Source organism: Typopeltis vanoorti, chromosome 2, assembly GCF_054136105.1.
Source record: "Typopeltis vanoorti isolate ZY-2024b chromosome 2, IOZ_Tvanoo_1.0, whole genome shotgun sequence".
Classification (NCBI taxonomy): Eukaryota; Metazoa; Arthropoda; class Arachnida; order Uropygi; family Thelyphonidae; genus Typopeltis; species Typopeltis vanoorti.
This window is the reverse complement of record NC_143550.1, coordinates 78884412-78909792: the sequence shown is the minus strand read 5'-3', so window position 1 is coordinate 78909792 and position 25381 is coordinate 78884412.

Genomic DNA, 25381 nt, shown 5'->3' with positions numbered 1-25381 from the left:
TACTATTGATTGCCAGACTCATAGCATGTATGAAATGGAAAAGAAACATTGGACGAGTGTTTTAGAACGCTTGATTGAAATTATAAAATTCCTTGGTAGCCAATTTAGCTTTTCGCGGATCATCTGATAAATTACATGAAAGGAATAACGGCAATTTTTTAAAATTAGTCGAACTGTTTGCGAAGTTTGATCCCGTTACGGAAAAATCATGTTGAAAGGGACCTACAAGGAAACAATAGAATACATCATTTGAGTAAAGACAGTCAAAATGAAATATTGGAAACTTTAAGTAACGCAATCAGGGATACAATTTTATTATCAATTCGAAAATCTAAATATTATTCCATAATTTTAGACTACACACCTGATGCAAGTAAAACAGTACAAATGACCATTATTATTCGCTATTTCCTGTGACAATGGAATCGGCAAGATCAGGGAAAACGTTTTAGGTTTTGCAGATGCATCACATTCCACAGGACGTGGTTTATGTATAGCAATATTGAACAACTGGAAAAATGGAACATTCCCATTTAAGACATATGAGGTCAAGGGTATGACAATGGGGCAAATATGAAAGGGAAAAAATATGGACTCCAAAATTTCCTTTTGAACAAAAATCCTCGAGTTTTTACGTGCCATGTGCTGCTCATTCTCTAAATTTGATCATTAACGATGCAGCCAATTGAATGGAGATACAATTAGTTTCTTTGCAATTGTTCAAGAAATATACAATTTATTTTCATTCTCTTACAAACGTTGGGCAATCCTTTTAAAGTTTAAAAACATTAACATTCAAACAGCCATCAGAAACGCGATGGGATTGTAAAATTAATGCAATCCGCCCTCTACGATATCAGTTACGAGAAATTTACGATGCACTTTTTGAAATTTTAAATAATGTAAATTTTAATAAAGAAACTTAGCATGAAACGCAAACATTATGTGCTAAAATGAAGGACTACAAATTTATTTGCTCTCTTATAATTTGGCATGATTTACTTAACAGAATAAAGCCTGTGAGTAAAATGCTATAAGACAAAAATATGAACATTACACTTGCTTTAGGATCTATCGAAAACTTAAAAATATTCTTACAAGGGTATCGATCAGACACAAATTTTAAAGAAGTTCTAAAAAACAGCAAAAAAGTGAGTGAAGAGGTGAATGGAGTCGTAAGAATGCTTCTTCGACAGCCTTATTTAATTGAATTATTCAGTCAACAGCACTCTACTGTTTACTCATAATAAAACCATGCAATGAGAACAAGAATTTAAAACTGGTACGGAAGTTCGACGACGAAAGAAGACACGACAATTTGACTACGACGAAACGCCACAATCGCCAGAAGATAAATTTAGAGTGAATGTGTTTTATACACTTCTAGACGTTGCAATGTGTTCGTTACTAGAACGTTTTGAACAACTAAAAACATATTACGATAATTTCAATTTATTGTATAGATTACTAGAAATTAATAACGAAGATTTACAAAAAAAATTGTCTCGATTTAGAGATTCTCTTAAAGGACGGCGACAATAAAGACGTAAATGCAATAGAACTATATGACGAGTTATGTGTTTTCCGGGATATTTTTCGGAAGGTTAATTTAAATATTCAAAACCCTTTCAATATTCTTAATTTTATTATGTCCAATAATTTATCTTTCCCTAACTTTCAATTGCTTTAAGAATGCTATTAACCTTGCCTGTTAGTGTAGCGAGCGGTGAACGTTGCTTTTCCAAGTTGAAATCGATTAAAACCTACTTAAGAACAAGTATGTCACAAAAAAGGCTTGTTAGTTTGGCGTTAATAGCTACTGAAAATGATATATGTCCGGAATTAGACGTTAAGACCATTATTTCTAATTTTGTGAATATGAAATGAAAAACCTTAAAATTTTAATTTAAAAAAATTTCAAGTATATTTATGTAATTTAATTTATTTTCTGTTATTCAGTAAAGATGTTATATTTTGAATACAGTACTTATATTAAATGTTCTAATTATTTCTGAATTCTTTTTTCTCATCTATCTTGAGTTTCTTTTATTTTCCTAAAAGATAGTTCCACTTATAAAAATTATTAAAATTTTTTTACAAGCTACTAAGAATTCAGTAAAATGCAAGGGTTTTTAAACTTTAGTTTAAATAAATTTTAACTTTAATTAAAATTCGTTTTAATTTTGTTAGCGAATCGGGTCGGTGAGAAGGCTATAATCTCTGTATCATTATATTCAACGATTAAAGTAAAGCGGCTTTGTCAAAATTTGCTTTAACTTTTGTCAATTTTTTTAATATTCTGATTTTTAACGATTATCCTGCCTAGTCAACATCCCCGGCTAATTATATTTAGCGAACCAACGTGTGGCTGTTCTGTCAAAAATTATTTAAGAAATTTCAAATAATTTAAATTTTTATTATCGTAGAAGAACCACACACGCCCAGTTCGTTACAGGTGCGCTTAGATAGAAATTGCACGTGGGCGACAAAGACTCTAGCGCCGGCACTAGTTACCTGTATATATATAATTTCTGTATTTGTATCTTAATAATTCAAATAAGTTACCATAAAACAGACATCAAATATTTTCCGTTGGAGGTTTTCGCATCATGTAAAGCAACTACCGATTTAAAACAAGTCACTGAAGCTATTTGTCGAGTAAGACAAAAGTTGCACGCTCGATTTTTTTTAAGTAATTCCATTGGTATTATTTTTATTTTAAAAATAAAAATTAAAAAAATCAACTAATGCCTTTTAGGGAGTAGACGAGGCCGTTTTAGCACTAACTTTTGTAGACTAAGTGAATAGGTCAATCTTCACTGGTGGCTATCAGAGATAGTCGGCCCAAAACTATCACTAATTAAAGCTGCACGCAGGAAAGAGATGGCTAGCAAGTGATGCCATCTCGTGATCCATAACCTTTAAACATTTCAGACATTAAAAATATCGTGCTTAACACGATATTTTTAATGTCTGAAATAATGTGGGTTCTACGGTCGTTTTTCTTGAGTTTTCAGGACAAAAATACCCGACTTTCCAGGGAAAAAACCCAGCTTGCCTGTGCCAGACATCGAGTAACTCGGGATCTGGTTGAAAAAAGCTTAGAAAAAGTTTCTCTAGTCGTTGAATAGAATCTAACTCATGACACCCTTTCTTCAGGTGGGTTAGCCCCCAGGAGTGCAATTAACACTTCCATGGAGCTACACAGTCTTTAATAAGAAAAAAAATTCTTTCTTTCTTCTTAATCATCCCCTCTCTACCTTTTATGGTGTCGAGCTGCGTATTCTTGGATATACTTCAAACCTGAAGTGTTCGCTAAAATCAGCTTGCTCTGCTGTAGATAAAATATAGTTTGACTTGTTTGCAAGTATATTTAATATGAAAGGATAATTATGAGGTTTCAACAACCTCTTTTACTTCTAGAACATGCTGTCCTAAAATGTTTATAAAAGAATAAAACAATACAGAAATAGCACTCCTACCGGCAGATAAAGACAACGCTAAAGTTATTCTCGACACACACACACACACACTTTAAATAACACTCATGCATAAATTAAATATTGCTGTAATTCAGATATATTATTATTAGAGGGCGCTGTGTAGGCAAACAAATGGGTGCAAGGTGATATCGCTTCCCCCATTTCTTATTGTTTTAAAGTGGTTCCAACTCCTGATTTTAATTTGAAAGTGTTCCCAAGTAATTCTACCACTCACGCCGAAGACAGTGATATAAAATTCACCGAAATCGGCTAAGAAGAAAGCAAATTTTGAAGTGCTGAAAAGTGAACAGAGAGGACCGCGATCAACAACGAGCAAAGAACAAAGGACATCGCCATCTTTACAATCATGCCACAATTGCTCAAGGGAAGAAAGGTGAGTCATGAAGTGTATCAAATGCCTGGAGGATTTATCGTCCGACGGAAATCAAATAACCTGTATGCAAAGCAGTAGGATTCTACACTTAAAACGTGCCGGCTTTTCAGAAAAAACCTAGCCACATAAAACCAATGCAAAACGCGAGGAATGGAGGTGTGTAATCTGCAGGAGGAACAAAGAAACGACCTAAGGCAGTCCCCTACGACGCAGCCGATTATACAGGAGGAAAAATCAGATGAACTGAACAGGCAAAAAAAATTATTCTTAAGTTAGAATAATTCTAAAATTATTCTAACTCTTTAAATAGAAATATACTAATAGAAAATGGCCTAGAAACTATAAAAGCCAGCTTAGTAGATCTTGTGCAAGAACTCTTTAACAAACAAAACGAACAAATAACAAAAAAATCTAGCGAATATGAAGATTTAATCAAACATAATAATTTAGCAGTGATAGAAGTGTTGCAAACGGTAAAAGACATCAACATCATCATTAACGCATCAAATGACAGGCAACACAATTTGATGAAAGAAACATCCAAACTCCATTAAGAACTTCATTCTCTAAAACTACAATACAAACGTTTAAATCAGCAACAACATAAAGAAGATTTTATTATAAACGGTCTTCCTGAAACTGTACCTACAGAAAACCTCAGATACATAGTTTTAAAATTAGGCCATGCAACTGACATCCTCCTACAACTTAATGGCATTTAGACCATAAATCGGATTCCTAGGAGGAGCAAAAAACAAGGCTCGCCATGACTTGCACCAGTCATAGTTCTTCCAACACACCAATCTTCCTATCCGAATATTTAGCACCATTCAACCAGAATGTGTTGTACCAAGCAAAAAAAGCAACAACTGAAAAAAATTGCCAATTTTTGTGGATCAGAGATGCCAAGATATTCTTGAAGAAATCACAAACTTCAAAACCGATGCAAATGAAAAGCTCAGAAGATGTAGAAAGGCTGCCACAGTGAAAAAAAGTCTTCTAATTAGTTCAAAAAGAAGACCACAATAAAAATGAATGTTAATCACCAAGACAGATGCAATAACACCAGAACATACCAGCAATTTCACATTGATCAGATTTTTCAGATCATTCATTTGAGCTCCCAAACATCAGCCTACTTCCAACACAGCAATCAAATCAATAATAATAACAATAATAATAAATACATATATACTAACTGATGTCATCCTCAGATAAGCTCATTAAAAAGCTTTCAGGATTCAAGCTGAGACATTACATCTCAAATGAGATCACCAGAAAGAGGGGGGGGATTATTTATTACATTGAAGTGCTGTAGTTAGTGTTTAAAAACATTAAAAAAGCAAAAATTGCAATATATATATATAACTTACTGTTATACTATAAATGTTGTTAAAAATGTAAACTTATCCAAATTGCAAACTGTAAATTACCATCTATAGTAACTATTATTAACGCATTTTAGAATACAAAAAACGGAAAAATTTGTATAAAATTCACTGTAAAAAAATATGTAATAAGTAAATATATGTAAATATGTGTATATGTAAATGCCCTGTAAGATGATAAATAAAATGTTAATGTAAAAAAAATATTATTATTATTATTATTATACGGGTATCACCATGGAGTCAGAAGACTCATTGCTGGAAACCCAAACTATCAAAACAATATCTATCATATCTCTTCTTGAATTCATTCACAGACGGAGTGCTCACAACTGAGTCAGGCAATGCATTTCATTCATTCACGACTCTCCAAGCAAAAAATCTATTTCTCACACCCTTGTTAACCACTTTTCCTTACTTTCCAGGGATGACCTCTTGTTCTTCCATCACTATCAAACTGCTGAAATATTTCCCCTGCATCAATCTTATAAAAATCTTTTAGTAATTTAAATGTTTCTATCATATCCCCTCTCTTCTCCGCCTATCAACCAACCTCTGGAATCCACAAGTTCTCAATCAATCAATATAGAGAGCCACTGTAGTTCCACTTACCAACTTAGTCACTCTCCTCTGAACTTTGTTTACCACTTCATCTCCAAGCGAGCGGACTTGAGCACAATAATTCAGATGTGGAAGTATCAATGCCTTATAAAGAGGAATAATAATCTTTATCTCTGGGTGTTAGTGTGTTCTTTAATAACCAAGTAATCCTATGTACTATCTTGGACACCTTAGCAATGTGCCCTCTGAATTTCAACTTCCTATCCACCAACACCCCCAAGTTCCTAACCTCATCAACCTCTTGGAGTACCATTCCGTCAATGTGGTTCATAGCTAGTAATCTTTCAATCCCAAAATGCATAACTTTAAACTTTTCCACATTGAACTGACATCCATTACCTTTGGTCCATTTTAGCAGTTTCTTTAAATCATCCTACAAACTCTCAACATCAGCGTGATTTTTTGCCATACCCAACTTTGCATCCTCAACAAACAACTGAATATCACACTTCAAGCCATTTCTTGTATCATTTATGTACAAATTAAAAAATAACGACCCAAGCACAGAGCCCTGAGGCACACCACCAGTCACCTGCTTCATCCTGGACTCTGTTCCTCCATACACTACTTTCTGGTATCTCTCCATGAGCCATATACCAAAATAAAATAAATTCTAGCACTTTTTATAAACAATGAAAGCAAGCGGAGGTCTATTACCCGGACTAACTTCTTCAGAAATCGATAGACAGCCGAAATCCACTCTTACCGCCACTGATAGTTGAGTCAAAAATCATTGGTTTCATGGAATCATGAAGAGGAGGATGAGTACGACTGAAAACTGCCGCTGTAGTTCCTAGAATCTAAACTTTTTTTTTCTTCTGCGCAGCTATGATGCTCTAGCCCTTGGCAATTTCGTAGCCACGCTCTTTTTTCCGGTGTGAGAATTTCCATAACTGTTAAAATATGTGACCACTAACGGCCTTTACGAAAAACGTCACTAAGCTTCCGGGTTTAATACTATAAAATTTCATCTGGAGGCGTAGGAACTTTTTTCTCCTATGTATATATACTTTCAATTTTAATTCATTCACAGAACACAGTTACTACTACATACACATAAATAATGTAGTTATGAAAAGGAAAGGACTCATCTTATCTCGCACGCTGTGGGAATGCATTCAACTTTCTTTTCCCTTATATTATTTCATGAAATAATTCGAGTTCCAACACTGATATTTATTCCGAGTTGTGTGGGTAACACCCCATCTCGAGGGGGGGATCCCTCTTTTCATTGTGAATGATTAACAAATTGAAAATAACTGTAATAGGCAACTGGAATCTAACTTATAATGGTCCATCAACTATCGTTCTAGCAATATATTACCACTGTGTTACACAGTAATCTCCCACGAATGTGTATTCCAATAGCGAAAAACGATAAACTAGTCCCACTTAATCACGAATGTGACATTATCCTGGGGATATATTGATATAGATAATATCAAGAGAAGCAGTGAGATTTTTGAAACAGTTCAGTCGTCCTCAGAGAGAGAAAAAAATAAACCAATCAGAAGCATGAGAAACTAATGCTCCCCCTTCATTCCTTTTCTCTCTATCCGGGGGAAGCTGAAGAGTTTGATATAGCTTGCAACAGTATATTTCCACTTCCTTATTTACTTAAATGCATCATGTTAAGAATTCAGATTGAAAAAAATATCAATCCTCTATAAGGTTTTATCTTAGTAATTTACAGCTGACTCTTTTCTTTCTTCATCACCTGCAATATCCATGTGGAAGAGAATTTTTCATTCTTATGATCCTCGCTATTCTATATTCCACAATACTTGTTTAGTTTTTTTTTTTTTTAATTCATCAATTTTATATATTTTCCGTTCATCGAGCTGAATTTACTTTTATGTTTCCAGTTATATAAACCGCTCGTTCATTATTTTATTTAATTTTTCACTTTAATGATATTATGCAAGTTTCGATCTAAGTTCGACTACTTTCAGATGCCAAAGAGACAAAAGAAGCAATTACACTATCTTACGTTCTAAAACATTCGACGGTTGGACCGTTTATCTGTTACTCTTAACAGATAGAGCAAGTCTTATTTATTAATTTATATTAATGTAAGAATCTCACGTCTCTAGTGAGAGTGCGCCTTAATACAATGAGTTGCTGTAATAATTAATATACCTCTAATGCCTTTTATTCATAATGGATTGGGCATTAGTCTCAACTATATTTTGAGGATTAATTGGCAGTCAGTCTCCTTGTTTCAAGCATTTAGTAACGGTAAACCCAAACTAATAATAACGAGAGAGAGAGAGAGAGGGTATGGCAGACACCTATCATCATATGAGTTCAACGGTCCATTTTTCTTGAGATGAATTTTCGGAAGGAAAAACCATACCTACCCTTACCAGAGACTGCCTTTCATTACTCAAAAGAAGTCAGCAAATGCCATTTAACTCAGCTAACATTTGGAAACAGGAAGGTAGTCGATTTCCATACTTAGTCATTCAGACACAGCTGGCCCATAACCAGCAATGATTTTAAATGGCATTAGGGGAAGTGTGTATGGCAGAGAACTGCTACCATATCGTGTTACCTAACCTAAGAATACATATTATTGTTGGAAATAGTCATTAAAAGCTTAGATATGAAACACAATAGCAGGAAAGCCTGGCTCTTACTCAAAAAATTATCTGGTGACCCAACCGAAGTTAATATAAATGCAAACCAAATTGCAACTCGGCTATCTCTAAATGGTAAACCAAGCACCAAAAGGAAAAATACCTAAAGATTATATTAAAAAAGTTAGGAATTCAGAAAATAATCTCTTTGAAGCACCATTTACTAAAGAGGAACTATAAAATGCTCTAAAAGCCTTAAAACCAGGAAAAGCTGCCGGTATAGATGATATCAGAAACGAGATCCTAAGGAATCTGTGAGAAAAGGCAACAGAGTGGTTGTTAGAATTTTTCAACTTTTGTTGGAAAAATGGTTTACCACAGGGAAGTGTGCTATCTCCCGTCCTCTTCCTCTTCAATATATCTACTAATGACCAACCCATAAACCCACGGTCAAGAACCTTCTTATATGCAGATGACTGGGCAATAGCTTATCAAGCAAAATCCTTTGATGACATTGAGAAGCAGCTCACACAAAGAGCTAGAAACCCTTACAGTTTACTATAAGGAAAACCGACTGAAACCAAATCCCAGTAAAACCCGAATGTGTCTTTTCCATCTCAATAATAGGGAGGCGAGGAGAGAGATGAACATCAGCTAAAAGGAGAGAGATGAACATAGAATGTAATAATGTGAAACTGGTCAATTATCCAAATCCAACTTACTTAGGTGTTACACTAGATAGGATCCTAAATTATAAGCGACACATAGAGAAGACAGCAGCTAAAACTCAGACAAATAATAATATTCTGCGCCGATTAACATCATCTCGGTGGGGTGCAAATCCACAAGTATTGCACACCTCTGCACTGTCACTCAGCTTTTCGACAGCCGAGTATGCCAGCCCTGTTTGGGAAAGATCATCATATGTCAAAATTATTGATAAGGTTCTTAATGAAACATGTCGGCACATTACAAGCTGCCTTAAGCCTACAAAAATTGACCATCTATACTCACTGTCTGTTATTGCACCTCCTGACATAAGGACTACACAGAGTAGATATGAACGAAAACAACAACTAAAATGATGAACGGCATCCATTGTATGGACATGTTGCAGTACATAAGAGGCTAAGATCAAGGAAAAGTTTTATTCACTCAGTGGAACTGTTGGTTGATTCCATAAAAGCTACAAGCTTAACAATGTGGCAAGAACAATCTCCACAGGCTCTGAACTTAAACGAATCTCTTCCTTCCTGCTTGCATCTTGACTGGCAATGATGGAAGACACTGAATGGACTTCATTCCGGAATGGGCAGATCAAAGCAGAATATGGCCAGATGGGGCTACACAGACAATGACAGCTGCTCATGTGGTGAAACATAAACCATGGATCATCTTCTGAAATGCTGCTTAATGGACATTAATAATATATGCACCCAAGAAGATTTAATGCAGTGTAATGAAACATTATTAAAGTATATTAGTCACTGGATGAGTGAGATGTTTTTACTTAATATTTCATGCAAGTGGCATTTTTGTCTTTTAATGTATGCTTTTAATGTCTATTTCTTTAAATGTATGCATTTAATCATTTATATGTATGCTCTTACATTTCCTGTAGTTCGCCCACGAAATAAATAAATAAATAAATAGTTTCACATTCGAATTTCGTCAGTTGCAGAATTAGAAACCTGAGTTTTGAGAGGGAAAATCCCACTTACCTCCACCAGAGATGACTAAGCAATGCCGTTTTAGTCCTAACCTCTGATAACCAATCAGATACAGCTGGCTCAAGCTATTACTAATTATGAATAATGGTATCGGTGAAGAGAGACAGACAAGTGCCACTATCGCGCTATCAATAATCCTAACGCAATATATGATTGAATGAAATTATGTCGGTTCGGTGGTGACCCCCACTCCACACACAAAATATATATACCTTACAAAAGATCCTAGTAAACGTGTCTCTGATACATTTTATTTTCATGAAACAGTCCTTTGTGGTGGCATGCTAAATATCAAGTGTCAATAACCTGCAATGCAGACAGAAGGCAAACTACCAATCAATAAATACAGATTCCTCAACTTCTGTTGTCAGGTGGGTAAAAGTTGAGATATGCCACCACTGATTTGTAAGATCTGAGTTAGTATCTGATGGCAGTGCATATGTGTTCAATACACTGGAGCAATTCATGAACATTTGCTTCCGGAGTAGAGTAACTGCGATGATTTCAAATGGTACCATAAATAAAATTTTACAGGATTTAGGTCACATAACAGAGTAGGAGATCAGGCAACTGATTCACCTCAGCTATGACTGTGAATGAGTTCAAAGCAAAGTATGATAGTTACTGTGAAATGCTGAATAGTTCTTGACGTGATGTTCAGGTCCTCCCTCGATTAGTCTAAGGACTCCTTGAAGTTACCCGTAATAATATAAGTAAAACGAAAATATTTCCTCAAACTATTTACTGTTGGTATGGCATCTATGCATCACAGAATACAGGTGGCCAAGATGTCTTGTTGTGAAAACTAAATTTGCTTTTGTCCTGTGTAAAATTTGTAGGATATACTCATCATTAAAGTTGAAAGATTTGTGAAAGGAGAGGAAAGCTGGTCAGAGATTTTGTAATAAATGTTTCAAAAGAGAATGCGGAGAGAACACATTAGAAACGAGAGAAAGACCGTCAACAGATACTCAATGATCTGAGAGGAGAAGTATTGTATGAGGGAGGTTGAAAAAAGTTATTGGAAGAAGAGGAAAAAAAAGAGTGAGAAGGTGAAATCTGTGAGTCTGTTGCAGCGCTCAACAGACAGGTTGTGTAGAGGGAATGATACAGTTGTGAACCTATGTATGGACTGATTTTGATGAATGGAAAAATTTGTACAATGCTGATGGACTACACTTTAAATTGATTCAGAGTTACATATTTACAGAGCTAGGATCACTGAGAGTGTGGAAGTGCATAGTCAGGAAAACCAAAAAAATTAGGGCAGATGCAGACAAGTGTTTGTGAAGTTTGTGTAATGAGTGTGTTAATGTGCAAATAAAAAAAAAAAATTTAAATGCAGAATTTATTCACTCAATCAATAGTGAATGGGAAATTCAATTCAGATTTTACAGGCAGTTGGTGTCTAAAGGAATGCTAGAGTTTCTATATACTAATGTTAGAATCATAATGAATAAGCGAGAGAAGTTTTAGGCATTGATTAGTGAAACCTCACCAATAGTTATAGGCATAACTGAGACTTGGCTAACAGCAGATGACGTAGTTATAAGGACATAATGTGGTTTTAGTATTTTCAGGAAGGATATATTACATAGGACAGAGGGTGGGTCACAGCTGATGAATTGCAGCCAAAAAGAGCAGAAATCATTCTAGCAGGTGGTAGATCCTATGAATCAATATTACTATTATTATTACGGGCAACTCCAGGGAGTCATTAGACTCATCGAGGGAGGCCCCAAATCATATTCATCACAACTATTTGACATTCATACAGTATCTATCATACCTCGCCTTAAACTCATTCACTGTCACAGCATCCACCACAGACTCAGGGAGCGCATTCCACTCATTCACTACTCTAAAAGTAAAGAATCCAGCTCTAACACCTTTACTAACCACACTTTTGCCCAGTTTCCATGGATGTCCCCTAGTCCTCCCACAACCAGCCCTGTTCTCAAAAATATCTTCTGAATTAATTTTATAGAAACCCTTCAGTAATTTGAATGTCTCAATCATATCTCCCCTCCTCCGCCTATCAACCAATTTTTGCAACCCACAAATCCTCAACCTGTTCTCATACGGTTCATTCCACAGACCTGCTATCATCTTGGTCACTCGCCTCTGGATCCTCTCCACCTCCTCCCCATCAAGAAGAAACCTAGGTGACCAAATCTGAGCACAGTAGTCTAGATGGGGTCTTATCAAGGTTCGATAGAGAGGAACAATAACCTGCTTGTCAACGTATTCTTCAGCAACCAAGTGATTTGATGAGCTGTTTTGGTCACTTTTGCAATGTGTCCCCTAAATTTCAATTCCTTATCTACCAACACTCCTAAATCTCGTGCCTCATCAATTTCCTGGAGCAGGGTTCCACCAATGCAGTAAACTGCCGCCAATCTTTTCACCCCAAAATGCATAACCCTACATTTTGCCACATTAAACTGACATCCATTCTCCTTAGCCCAGACCTCCAATCTATCCAAATCATCCTGCAAAATTTTGACGTCATCTGCATTCACTATTGCCCTACCCAACTTCGCATCATCCGCAAACAAATGAACTGTTCCTGTCAGATCATTTCCTATATGATTTATGAACAAATTAAACAGCAGCGGTCGAAGAACAGATCCTTGTGGCACACCACTAGTCACAGGCCGTCTTGTGGACTCTACTCCCGAGTAAACCACTCTCTGATATCTCTCCGTCAACCACCCTCCTATCCATCTCACCAACCCTATGTCCATTCCCATATGCTGCAATTTACTGATTAGAATTCCATGTGGAATCCTGTCAAAGGCCTTGGCAAGGTCCAGTAGAATCACCGTAAACCCATTACCCTTATCCAGTTCAGCCGTCACTGTGTTATAATACGTGAGTAAGTTACTGAGGCATGACCTACCCTTCACAAAACCATGCTGTCCCCGATACAGTATCCCATTTTCTTCTATCCAATCTTGTAATTTCCCCTTGACTATTTTCTCTAAGACCTTGACAATGATTCCTGATATGCTAATCGGTCGGTAATTTACAACAGAAGTCTTGGAACCACCTTTATGCAGTGGAACTATTTTCTCCTCTTTCCACCCGCTCGGGACTAACCCAAACCCGAGACTCAAATTAAACAAAATCGTCAAGGGTACTGACAATTCTTTAGCTGCTTCTCGTACAACACGAGCTGGTATACCATCCAATCCCACAGATGTATTGACATTGAGGTTATGCAATAGACTACTCACCTCCACTTCATTAACCACAATTCCCTTATAATCTACTGGTTTATTCGTTTCTGCAATGTCACCACCTGGATGATATACTTTTGCAAAGTGCTCACTCAGTAACTCAACTGATTCAGTTACCTCCCTACCATCGGCATCATTTAAAATCAATCTGCCATGTACATTTTTCCTTTTACTTGCTACATATCTAAAATACTGTTTAGGATTCTCTTTAGCCTGTATGGCCAATGTTCTTTCGTAATCCTTTTTTGCTTTTCTTACCACACTCGTCACCCTTCTGGCCTGCGCTTTATACCGTTCATGTGCCTGCCGGTCACCCTTCTCCTTAAATTCCCTCCATAGTTGTTTCTTTTTTTGCAACTGAAGCTTAATGGTGTTATTCATCCATTTAACCCCTACTTGATTTATTATTCGGACTCTAGGTATACAGTCAGCCATTGCTTCATGCAAGCACTTCTTAACTACCTCCCATGCACTATAAACTTCTAGTCCTTGCAGTTGTACATGCCATGGCACTGAACCAATCAAACTCCTAAGCTTGTCATACTTTCCAGCCCGATAATTCCACATGTACCCTGTCTTAATTGAAAATTCTACACCTTTAGCCACCTCCCAAGTTAAGACCCTATGTTCACTCTCACCGATTGGTGGCAATGTGGTCCTATTTGTTACAGCCAAATCCTCAGATGTAATTACTAGGTCAAGCACTCTCTGACCCCTAGTATTTTCCATTACATGCTGTCGCAGATAGTTATCCCTTAATAACCGCATAAAATCCAGTTCCTTCCTCCCGTGTGTCCTCTAATATGGTGTGAGATTTGGTCAAAAGCACAAAATATAAAATTGGTTGCTGCTATAGATGAAGGGTGCTACTAATGATGTAGAAGTCATGCATCACAAATTATTACAATGAATGCAAGTCGAATAATTATCATGGGAACTTCAACTACAGAGACATAGATTGGAAGGAGGAAAGATCACATGGCAGGAAAGAAATGAAATTTTTACATTTATTGAGACTTACTAACTTGAAGCAGAATGTGAAGGTATGAGAGAGTTGGATTGTGTTATAGTATCAGAAGATCCATGCATAACTAAGGTGGCTACATTGCCTCCTATTGGAGAAAGTGGTCATATTATTTTTGACTTCGGAGCGCTAGCAAAATATGTGAAAATCCCAGTTAAGGAGAATACTATATGTAGAAAAAGTCAAGTGATTTAGATGAATTTAGGAAACAGCTTGAAGCAGTACCATGGCATAAAGAACTGCAATGGGAGGATAGTCATCACAGTGCATGGGGATAGTCAAGGGGGGCATCTGTAGGAAACAATAATCGCATTGTACACTTAGGGCCAGGAGGATAAAAAGGATAGTAATTAGATGGACATGTAATATAATTAAGCAATATATCAGGGGAAAGTTGCCAGCATGGCAAGGATGACAAAATCAGATTATGACAAGAAGATGGTCGAGCAGGCGAAAAGAAATCCTAGAGTTTTTGCATTATGTGGCAAGTAGAATGAAAGATGACTTTAATGAGTGTAGACAGTAGAGAGGTAAAGAGGCAGAAAAAATGTTGAACTACTGAATGAAAACTGTGCAAGAGTATATCATCCAAGTGAAGATATTGTTGAGGCAACTGGGATTGATGTGAGAACAGAAGTTGATGAATTGGGGATACTTAGGATTTTTCAGAATCTGAATACAAATACAGTTGGAGGATTGAATGGGATATAGACTTCCATTGTAAGAAAGTATGCATGGGAACTGGCTATGCCTTTGACTGGGGTGTTTTATTTCAGTCTTAGTTCTGGCAAAGTCCCAAAGGAGGACAAAATAATTCCTTGGTATAAAGGATGATCTAACTCTGTTGTAGAAAATTATAGATACCAAATTACAAATCGGTATCTAGGGAGTGGTGATAAAAGTACCAGAAAGATTGGTCAAAAAGAGAAATCAGGAATGTGTGGATAAGAATATGATACTCTGTGAGGAGCAGTATGGTTTTGTGAAGGATTTGTCATACTTTAGTAATCTACTAAATTTTTATAATAGTGTGAGTGAGATAAAGGGAATGGCTACATGATGATACTGCTGGATTTTGCAAAGGCATTTGAGAGGATACCACATGAAACTCTGCTATGTAAACTGCAACGAATGGGAATGAAAATGGTGATATGGCTGATGAGCAGACACCAAAGAGTAGTACATGGAGGTACAGAGTCCAGGAGAAGGCAGGCAACTAGTGGTGTGTAGAACTCTGTGCTTGGACCACTGTTGTTTATTTTGCACATAACTGAAATAAATTGAAGGTGGATATTCACTAGTTTGCTGAGGATGCAAAGTTGGGTAGGGTAATAGTTAAGGTGATATACATATAGAGATTGCAAGAGGATTTAAATATGCTAACAGCATGGGTAAAATGATATCAATTTAATATGAAAAGTTATGCATATTGGAATACAAAGATTACAAGCCACATTAAAGAAATTGTACTGCAGGAAATTGACGAAATTTGAGATACGGGGGGGGGGGAGTTGTAGTAGATAGAAAGCTGAACTTTAGGGGACTTATTGATAAAGTAGCCAATTTATGCAGAGGAAATATTTCAGCACTTGGCTAGAGAAGGCACGACCAGTGGTTATCCCTGTTTGTTGGGTAATAGCGTAGTTATCGAGTGTGAGGACTAGAATTTTTGCTTGAAGTGTGGTGAATGAATGTAATTGGTTGCCTGAGTCAGTTACGAGTGCTGTCTATTAATGGTTTCAAAAGAGGTACATAGATATTTTGTTGATAATTTAGGTCTCCCGCGATGAGTCTTAGGACACCATTACTTAGATCACATGATGAATCTTAGGAGTGTGGTGAATGAATGGAATGGGTTGCCTGAGTCAATTGCGAATGCTTTGTCTATTTTTTGAAGGAGAGGTATACGATATATATTGTGTTGATAGTTTGGGTCTCCTGAGATGAGTCTTAGGACTTGATGGAGGTGTCCATGCAATAATAATCATAGCTGCACTCTAATGGTTCTTGACCCAGACACTATTGTCTGAAATAGTTTTGAGGTCTAAGATAGATTTGTTTTTTTTTAGTTGTGAGATTAAAAACCCGCCTTTTTTGGGATTTTAATCTTACTTGATAGAATGAGCCAGGAATAATTCAAAAATCGAATAAAGTGGGAGCAGGCTAAAAAAAGGTATTTCAGTTGGTGAGAATTAAACTTACAAGAAATTCTTATTTAGCAGCTAACACTATAAAAGTGAAAGCTATTTTCACTTGGCTACACAAGCTCAGGAATATCATTAGATAGAAAAGAATATTTATGTGTACTATTTACTGTTGTAACTTATTGTCTGCAGAGCAAAGAGTAAGTGCTAGTATTATACAGAAAATTTCTATATTACACAAAAAATGTATTATAAATTTCATAGAAATCAAATTGCAATACATTTAAAAGTTACAAAATTTCCCAAGGAAGTAGTCATTATTATTATTATATGGGCATCTCCATGGAGTCTGAATGGAGTCATTCACAACTCTCCAAAAAAATCTAGTCCTCACACTCTTACTAACCACACCTTTATTCAACTTCCTGGGATGACCCCCCCCCCCTTCTTCTGTTCCCTCTAGCTAAGTGCTGAAACATTTCCTCTGCATCTATCCTATAAAACACTTTACATCTTCAAGGCCCACCCTTCCTAATTGGGTTGTAGGGGCAACAGCTGCAAGAGGAACTTCCAATGGTCACGATCTTCTGCCACCAAGCTCAGGTGTTCTGGGGGGATTCCCAATCGTGTCCATCCAAGGTTTTGGATATAATCTATCTAGCGAGCCCTTGGCCTGCCACCCTCTGGCTTGGCAAAGAGGGCCTGCTGAGGGAGCCTCTCTTGTGGCATTCTGACAAGTTGCCCGTACCAACGTAACTGTGATCTCTCAACACGGAGAAGCAGCGGTTGAGTATTGAGGGTTTCCCGAATTGCAGAGCTTCTATCTCTGTCGAGTCTTGTCAGCCCCGCAACCCCTCGAGGGAACTTCATTTCAGCCACTTGGATTCGTGTCTGCATTCTTTTGGTCATTACCCAACTCTCATGACCATAGGTGAGGATGGGGACATACTGTATTGAAAACAGCCAGCCCTTCTGGCTTAACTACTGCTTCAATACTACTGAACAGCCAAGCTCCCGCAATATTGAGCTTGCTAAGTCAATTCGAGTATCTAGCTCTACTTCCCATTTTCCATCATTTGTGAATATGGACCCAAGGTATTTAAACTTCTCCACCTGCCTCATTGGGCCTCCACTTACATGTAGAGTGCACTGGGATGGTTGTCTTGAGACCACAAATGTTTCAGTTTTGGCCACACTGATCTTCATTCTGGCATCTGCACAAACAGCTACAAACCTATCCAGGGTCCACTGGAGGTCATCTGTGGAAGAGCTAAGCAGAACTAGGTCATCTGCAAAAAGCAGACGTCCAATGCTACATCTTCCAATTCTGACACACTCACTGCCTCGGCTGTGCCTATCAATCCAGTCCATAAATATTATGAAAAGGAGGGGTGACAGAACACACCCTTGGCAGAGGCCAACGGAGGCTGTGAAAGGTTCAGACTTTGGGCTGTTTACCCTGATACAAAACTCTGGGCATTCATACAGGGACTTGATGGCAGCTAATAGTTGGAAAAACAATCCATACTCCTGTATTAGTTGCCAAAGCTCATCCCAAGGAACCCAGTCATATGCCTTCTCCAAGTCCACAAAACATGTGTAGACATTCCCATAAAACCCTTTAAGCAACTTAAATGTTTCTATCATATCCCCTCTTTTTCTCCTATCAACCAACTTCTGCAATCCACGTGCATTCAATTTATTCTCATAGGGAACATTCCACAGGCCACTTACCATCTTGTTCACTAGGCTCTGAATCCTCTTCATTGCTTCCTCATCCCCAAGAAACCCAGGGGACCAGACTTGAGCACAGTAGTCCAGATGTGGGTGCATCAAGGCTTTATAAGGAGGAATAACAATTACCTTATCTCTAATTATTAATGTATTCCTTAATAGCCAAGTAATCTTAGGGGCTACCTTACAAATATGTCACGTAAACTATAACTCTCTATCTACCACCACCACCATCCCTAAATCTCTAGCTTCATCTATTTCCTGGAGTAGAGTGCCATCAATGTGATACATGCCTTGTAATCTATTTACCCAAAATCCATAACTTTACATTTCTCGACATTAAACTGACACCCACTAACATTTGCCCATACTGACAGTCTATTTAAATCATCCTGCAAGAGCTTCACATTACTCTATCTCCAACTATTACTCTATCTAATTTTGCATCATCAACAAACAACTGAATAATTCCTTTCAAGTTATTATTATTTGTGTTCAAATTAAACAGTAATGGGTTATAGCACTGAACCTTGTGGCACACACAACTAGTCAGCTTTTGCCTGGATTCTGCTTTTCCATATACCACTTTTTGATATCTGTCCAGCAACCACCCTCTTATTCACATAACCAGTGTCATATCTATCTCCATTTGTTTTAATTTGTGTAACAGAGTTCCATGTGATATTCTGTCAAATGCCTTTGTAAAACCCCCAGCAAAAGCATTGTGTAGCCATTTCCTTTAGCCAACTAAGCCGTTACTCTTATAAAAAGCGTATTATATAACAGTATTATAGAAAGGCATGACTGACCTTTCACAAAGCCATGATGACCATCATACATTATCATATTTTTATCTACCAATTCTTGAATTCTCTTTTTTAGCAATTTTTCTAGTACTTTTACCACCACACCTGAGATATTGACTGGCCTATAATTTGCTTACAGTCTTAGAACCTCCCTTATGCAAAGTAATTATTTTGCCCTCTTTCCACTCCTTGGGAACTCTACCAGAGCTGAGACTTAAAGTAAAGAGCCTAGTCAAAGGCATTGCCAGTTACCTTTCACATTTTTGCAAAGCCCTAGCTAATATCCCACTTAATCCCACAGCTGTATTTATATTGAGATTATATAACCTCCAAATCATCCACCTCTGTTCCCACATTAGTGTGTCACATAGGTTAAAGTAGTAACCTCACTAGAACGATATACTCTTGCAAAGTGGTCACTCAGTAACTCAACTATTTTATCTGCTTCTGTCTCCTTGTGACCATCACCACTCATTAAGATTATTCTTCCATAGATCATTCTTCCTGTTACTTGCCACATAACGAAAGAACACTTTGGATTTCCTTTGGCCTGCTTGACTAGATGATTCTCGTAACATGATTTTGCCTTCTTTGCTATGCTGGTCACCTTTCTCTTTATATACCCTCCACAGCATTTTCTTTTTCTGCAGCTCATGCTTAATGATATTACTCATCCATCTCACTCCTACCCGATTAACCCACCTTTACCCTAGGTATACAATTTAATACTGCTTCCACTAGATGACCCTTAACTACATTCCATGCACTACTAACATCCTTACTCTGTAGTATTTTATGCGATGGTACAGTTTTAAGCTTTTTCTTAAGCAAGTTATGTTTTTCACTTGGTTATACTATAATCAGAAGTCAGCAACGAAGCACTTGCGAGCTTCACATGCCCAAAGTGAATTTTTAGTGCGCCCTCAGATAAATTATTGTAAACTGCTTTATTTGTGCCTATTAAGAGATGAGAGACCACTGGTCATAAGTAGTTTGAGTTGTTGACGTCATCTAGTTATGAATGCGACCGCTCTCACTATCCTTCAACACGACTTCTAAACGTTGTTAGAACCCTTTGTTTTTTAGTATGTGTGTTTGTTGAATCACTTCCGCTATCAGTGCAAATATAAAATACTTTGTTTACAAAGATATTTTTAACCCTTTATAATGGATAAACGTGAAAAGAAAATAACATACTATTTTAATGACGATTAGGAGGAAGAATATTGCTTTATCAATCTTAATGGCAAATGAATTTGTTTATTATGCAATAATAGTGTGGATATTTCTAAAAAAAAAAGTAATATAGAAAGACATTTCAAAACCATTCATGCCAATCCAGTGAAATCCGAATAAGAAAAAAAAAAAAAAGAGATTTTATCTTTGAAATTATCTATTACTAAAGAGCAAAGTTGTTTTTTCTTTACTAAACCGTTGCAACAGTCAAAAGCAGCAACAGTTGCATCTTGTAAAATTTTGCATTTGCTAGCTAAGAAAAAACTATTTACAGATGGAGATTTAATTAAAGATGTTAGAAATTAGAAGCTGCAGATTCTCTTTTTGAAGATTTCAAAAATAAAACTGAAATAGTTTCGGCTATAAATACGTTGCAGTTATCAGCAAGAACTGTAACTAGAAGAAATGAATCAATTGCAGTTTATTTAGAAACCGAATTAGCAAATGATATGGAAAAATGTGTTTTCTTTTCGCTACAGCTGGATGAATCGATAGACATAACAGAATAACATAACAGATGAATCGATAGACATCAAAATTAGCAATTTCAGTGAAAATGGTATTTGATGATTTTTCTACAAAAGAAGAATTCCTTAACATTCTTCCATTGAAGTGGCACACTAGAGGAGAGGATATATTTTCAATTTTTAAAGATTTTGTACTATTCAAAAAATTACCAATTCACAAATTAACTTCAATTACTACTGACGGTGCACGAGCAATGATTGGTAAGGAAAATGGATTTACTGGCTTGTGCAGACAGGACCCTTTATTTCCGAAATTTATTGCATATCATTGTCTTATTCATCAGGAAATGTTATACGCTAAAACTGTCAATTTAATTATAACAAAAATTATTAATTCGATAAAATCAAAAGCAACTCAACACAGGTTATTTAAATTACTTTTGAAAGATGAAAACGCTGAAAATGCGATATACTGAAGTGAGATGGTTGAGCTGAAGTAAAATACTTGAGTGATTTATTATTCTTTTGACGCAAATAAAATAATTTATTACATCAAGAGGCGATTTTTACAAAGAATTAGAAAATAAAAATTGGTTAATAGATCTTGGATTTCTAACAGATATAATGGCAAAGTTTAATTATTTAAATTTACAATTACAAGGGAAAAATTCCCATATTGCTGATATGATTAATGCAGTCAATGGTTTCAAGTGTAACTATTGAAATCCCATCTGATGAAAAATTAGTTGTCACATTTTCCAAATGTAAAACATATCAATGAAAGTTTGAATAAAGAAACATTTAGCACTACATCGTATACAAAAATCACAGACACACAATTAGAAGAGTTTTCTTCCTGCTTTCCAGATTTTGCGACTTTAGAACCTGTTGTTAGATTTTTCTTAAATCCGTTTAACGTTACTGAAGATGATATACCTGCTAAAATCTCCAATTACTTGGAGCTAAGTAATACAGAAGACTTGGAAGTGGAAATAATTAATTTACAAAACAACATAATTTTAAAAGCTCATCATGATGACAAAATGTTCTGGAAGTTAGTAGACAGAAATATTTTTCCTATTCTGAGAAAATGCTTGCCAAAAATTTATTCATATTGTGCAACTATATACAACTGTGAGACCCTGTTTTCAAATATGGCATATTTGAAATCAAAATATTGATCTCAACTTACAGACTCAGATTTGGATAATTGTTTAAGAGCATGTCCTTCAAACTATATGCTTGATTATAAAAAATTAGCAGATGTTGTACAAGACCAGGTCTCTCATTAAATTCTATTGAATTTATATCTTTTATATTCATTTAGTATTTTATATTCATTCATATATGACAAAAATATGTTGCAAAAGCGAGTTAAATAAAATAATGTTAAAATTTGAAATCTCATTTTTTCTTAAAAACAACTAATCATAGATTCTCTAAGCCTGAAATGAGAGAAAAAATGCCCATGTCATGAGCTCTCCGTAATTTTCAAATTTTATATTGTGCTCTTCATATTAAAAAGATTGCCAACCTCTACTATAAATTAAAGATACCAAGAAATTATATACTTGGTTTAATCCTTTATCCAAGTGTAAGCAAACAAAGTTTGCACGTGAAGTATTTCCAGAACTGGGGCAACTCATGGTAAAGATGGTATGACTTCACATCACTTGTCTTAGTATCCCATAATGCAAAGCATCTCATTGCAGACATTTACAATGCTATACATTATGCAAAGTGTCATACCCAGACCAGTTTGGACCTGTACCTTGGTATCACCTCTGGGTCTGACATTTACTGAAGAGACCTCAATAAAGGTTGAAACCAGTCTGGGCAGTGAATGCTCCCACAAATTAACTGCGCCACTGTATCTACCCCTTTCAAGAATATATAGTAAGCAGCACCACTTTCATACCAGATCAAGTGTCGTCTAGAATAGGAGGAAATACTAAAACGGCTCTCATCTGTAGAGTACATTAGCCCATTGGTAGCTTGTCCAATTTTTATGGATACAATACCAATGAAAATGTGCTCTACGATGAGCTGTGGATAAACAGACACAGACTACAGGCTTTCGGCATATAGGCCTACTCGTCTGATGTCTTGCAACATGTGTAACTGTAATTTAATGGAGCCAACTGGCATGCGAATCTGCAGTGATGCATCAATTACTTTTAGCTGTTATAACCAAAAATATGTCTTCATGCTTTGTTGTAGAGTGAGGGAAACCTCTTAGCAAATGTCTGGAACATTCCATTGGTTTGAGATGCTGCCCAGAGCCTGGATACAACACTATGTGAGATTCCAAACTCTCTGGCAATATCAGTAATTCTGTGGCCTTCTTTAAGCTGTCAATAATTTTTCCCCATATGAAATCATCAGATGTCTTTGAGACATTACAAGACATCCAAGTTTGCAACTTTATTCCCTCACGAAAAGAGCTTCCTTCAAATACAATTTGCTTAGGGAAGCCTTTTGGCTTTTATCCAGTTCAGTGCTACCATATGATCTCTTTGTGCACGATTCGAAAATTTGCAGTCGTAATCTTCAGAAATAGTGTTCATTCTTAGGTTCTGGACACCAGTAATATATTATTTGTATATATGTATATTTGTGTGTTCTGTGGTCAATTTTTTGAAGTTCTAGAGTTATAAATAATCCAAGTTTCTTCAAGAAGAGGAAATCTTACTTCAGTGTGCAAACGATTAACTAACAAGAGCTAGCTGAATGACTTGGCACCAAACCTGTGCATTTATTTTATTATTTTATTTTTTGTTGATCAGCCCATGAAAGTTATCATGAGGCTACACAATCTCAGTGAAGATAAATTGTCTATTGTCGAGAAATTACCAAGATATAGGTGAATTGCTGGAGTTCAGTAAATAAAAAATAAATAAATAAATAAAATGAAACAGAAGAGCTGATGAATTCAAAAACTTCACATAATAGAACAGCCTGGGGGGGGGGAATACTGGGAAAGGTATGAAACTGTTTTGGACTATCATAATATTTGGCATAAAATCGGCAATAATGAAAAAACTATGAAATAAAACAATAACAGCATTCTCATATATATGTAAATATAAAATTAAGTGAAAATAAAGAATAAAGAATAAATAAATCAAAACACCAAACTATACAAGATACTTTATACATTTTAAAGCCGGAACACATACTTTGTGTTTACACGTTGATGATTACTTGGCAATTTTTGAATTCAAGAATGTGTGTGTGTGCACAGCTCATCTGGCACGGAGATGGGAAAGGTATATACTCAGTAGCCCAGTTGTCAAAATACTTCATGCACAATGTTTGCTTACACTTGAAGAAAGAATTAAATCCAGAGCATAATTTCTAGGCATAAGTAAAACCAAGTGAAAATCTTTCAACATTTATCTGTAATGTACAGTATTTTGATAATAAGGTGTTACACCTTGTATATGAATCATATATGACTTCTGCATTACTTCAACCTTGGTGTCTCTTTTGGGCCTGGCTCCTAGTGATGACATTTGATAATGTTTTTCTATGGGTTTGCTTGCTTTCTGGGGAATAAAGAGGCTCTGCTCGGTGGTGGGTTTTTGCATGTCAGTGAGTACAGCCTCTGCTGAATTTCCTGTCCTGAAGTGATGAGTTCCGTGGTGATCTTTAGAGTCACTCAGTGAGATTAATAATGATCTTGTTGATCACTCAAGAGTTTTTGGAGAGGTATCCCTGCACTTTAACATACCTTAATAAAGGTCAAAACCAGTCTGGGTACTGGTCCTTCCTATGTGAAAAAAACTTTCAACATCACTTATACAGAATGAGAGAGAGGAAAAGCTAGCAAAACTGTGTTAGATGTCAGGATGGTAGGCAAAGGATTAAGAGGAATAAGGTGGACTGATCTAATCTTTAAAGGTACCTGTGGCATGATTATAAATAATAAATTACACGATAACCACAGTAATTAACTTTAATTATAAACTGTTGCCACGTGCTAGAAATTAGTATTAATAAATAATATTATTAAAAATATTATTAAACAACTATTTTTGATGGTTACATAAGCTAAGAATCTCCAAAACGTTTGAGAGAGAGAGAATCGTTCTGATTCAGATTTTGTCCAATGTAAAAGGGCTTCACAACTTTCTTTGAAAAGGCATTCATATTTAAAGCTGCATCTATGGAGAAGGACAATCAGGATATTTCAGCTGGAAAAACAAGATCAATAGACAAGTTGAAGGTACTGCCATGGGTAGCCTTCCTCCACTTTTGACAAACTATTTTTTGAACCATCTAGAAGATATCTTGTTCTCATCTATTCATCCCCAACCCTCTCATTGGTTTCATTATGTTGATGATGTCTTTGCTATTTGGCCTCATTCTGAAAATGAACTTACCACTTTCCTACAACAAATAAATAGCCTTCACCCATGCATTCAGTTCACCATGGAAAAAGAAAAGGCTGGAAGTTTACCATTCTTGGACATCCTCCTTACACAAACAGCTGCCATTAATTTATCAACCAGTGTTTATTGAAAACCTACCT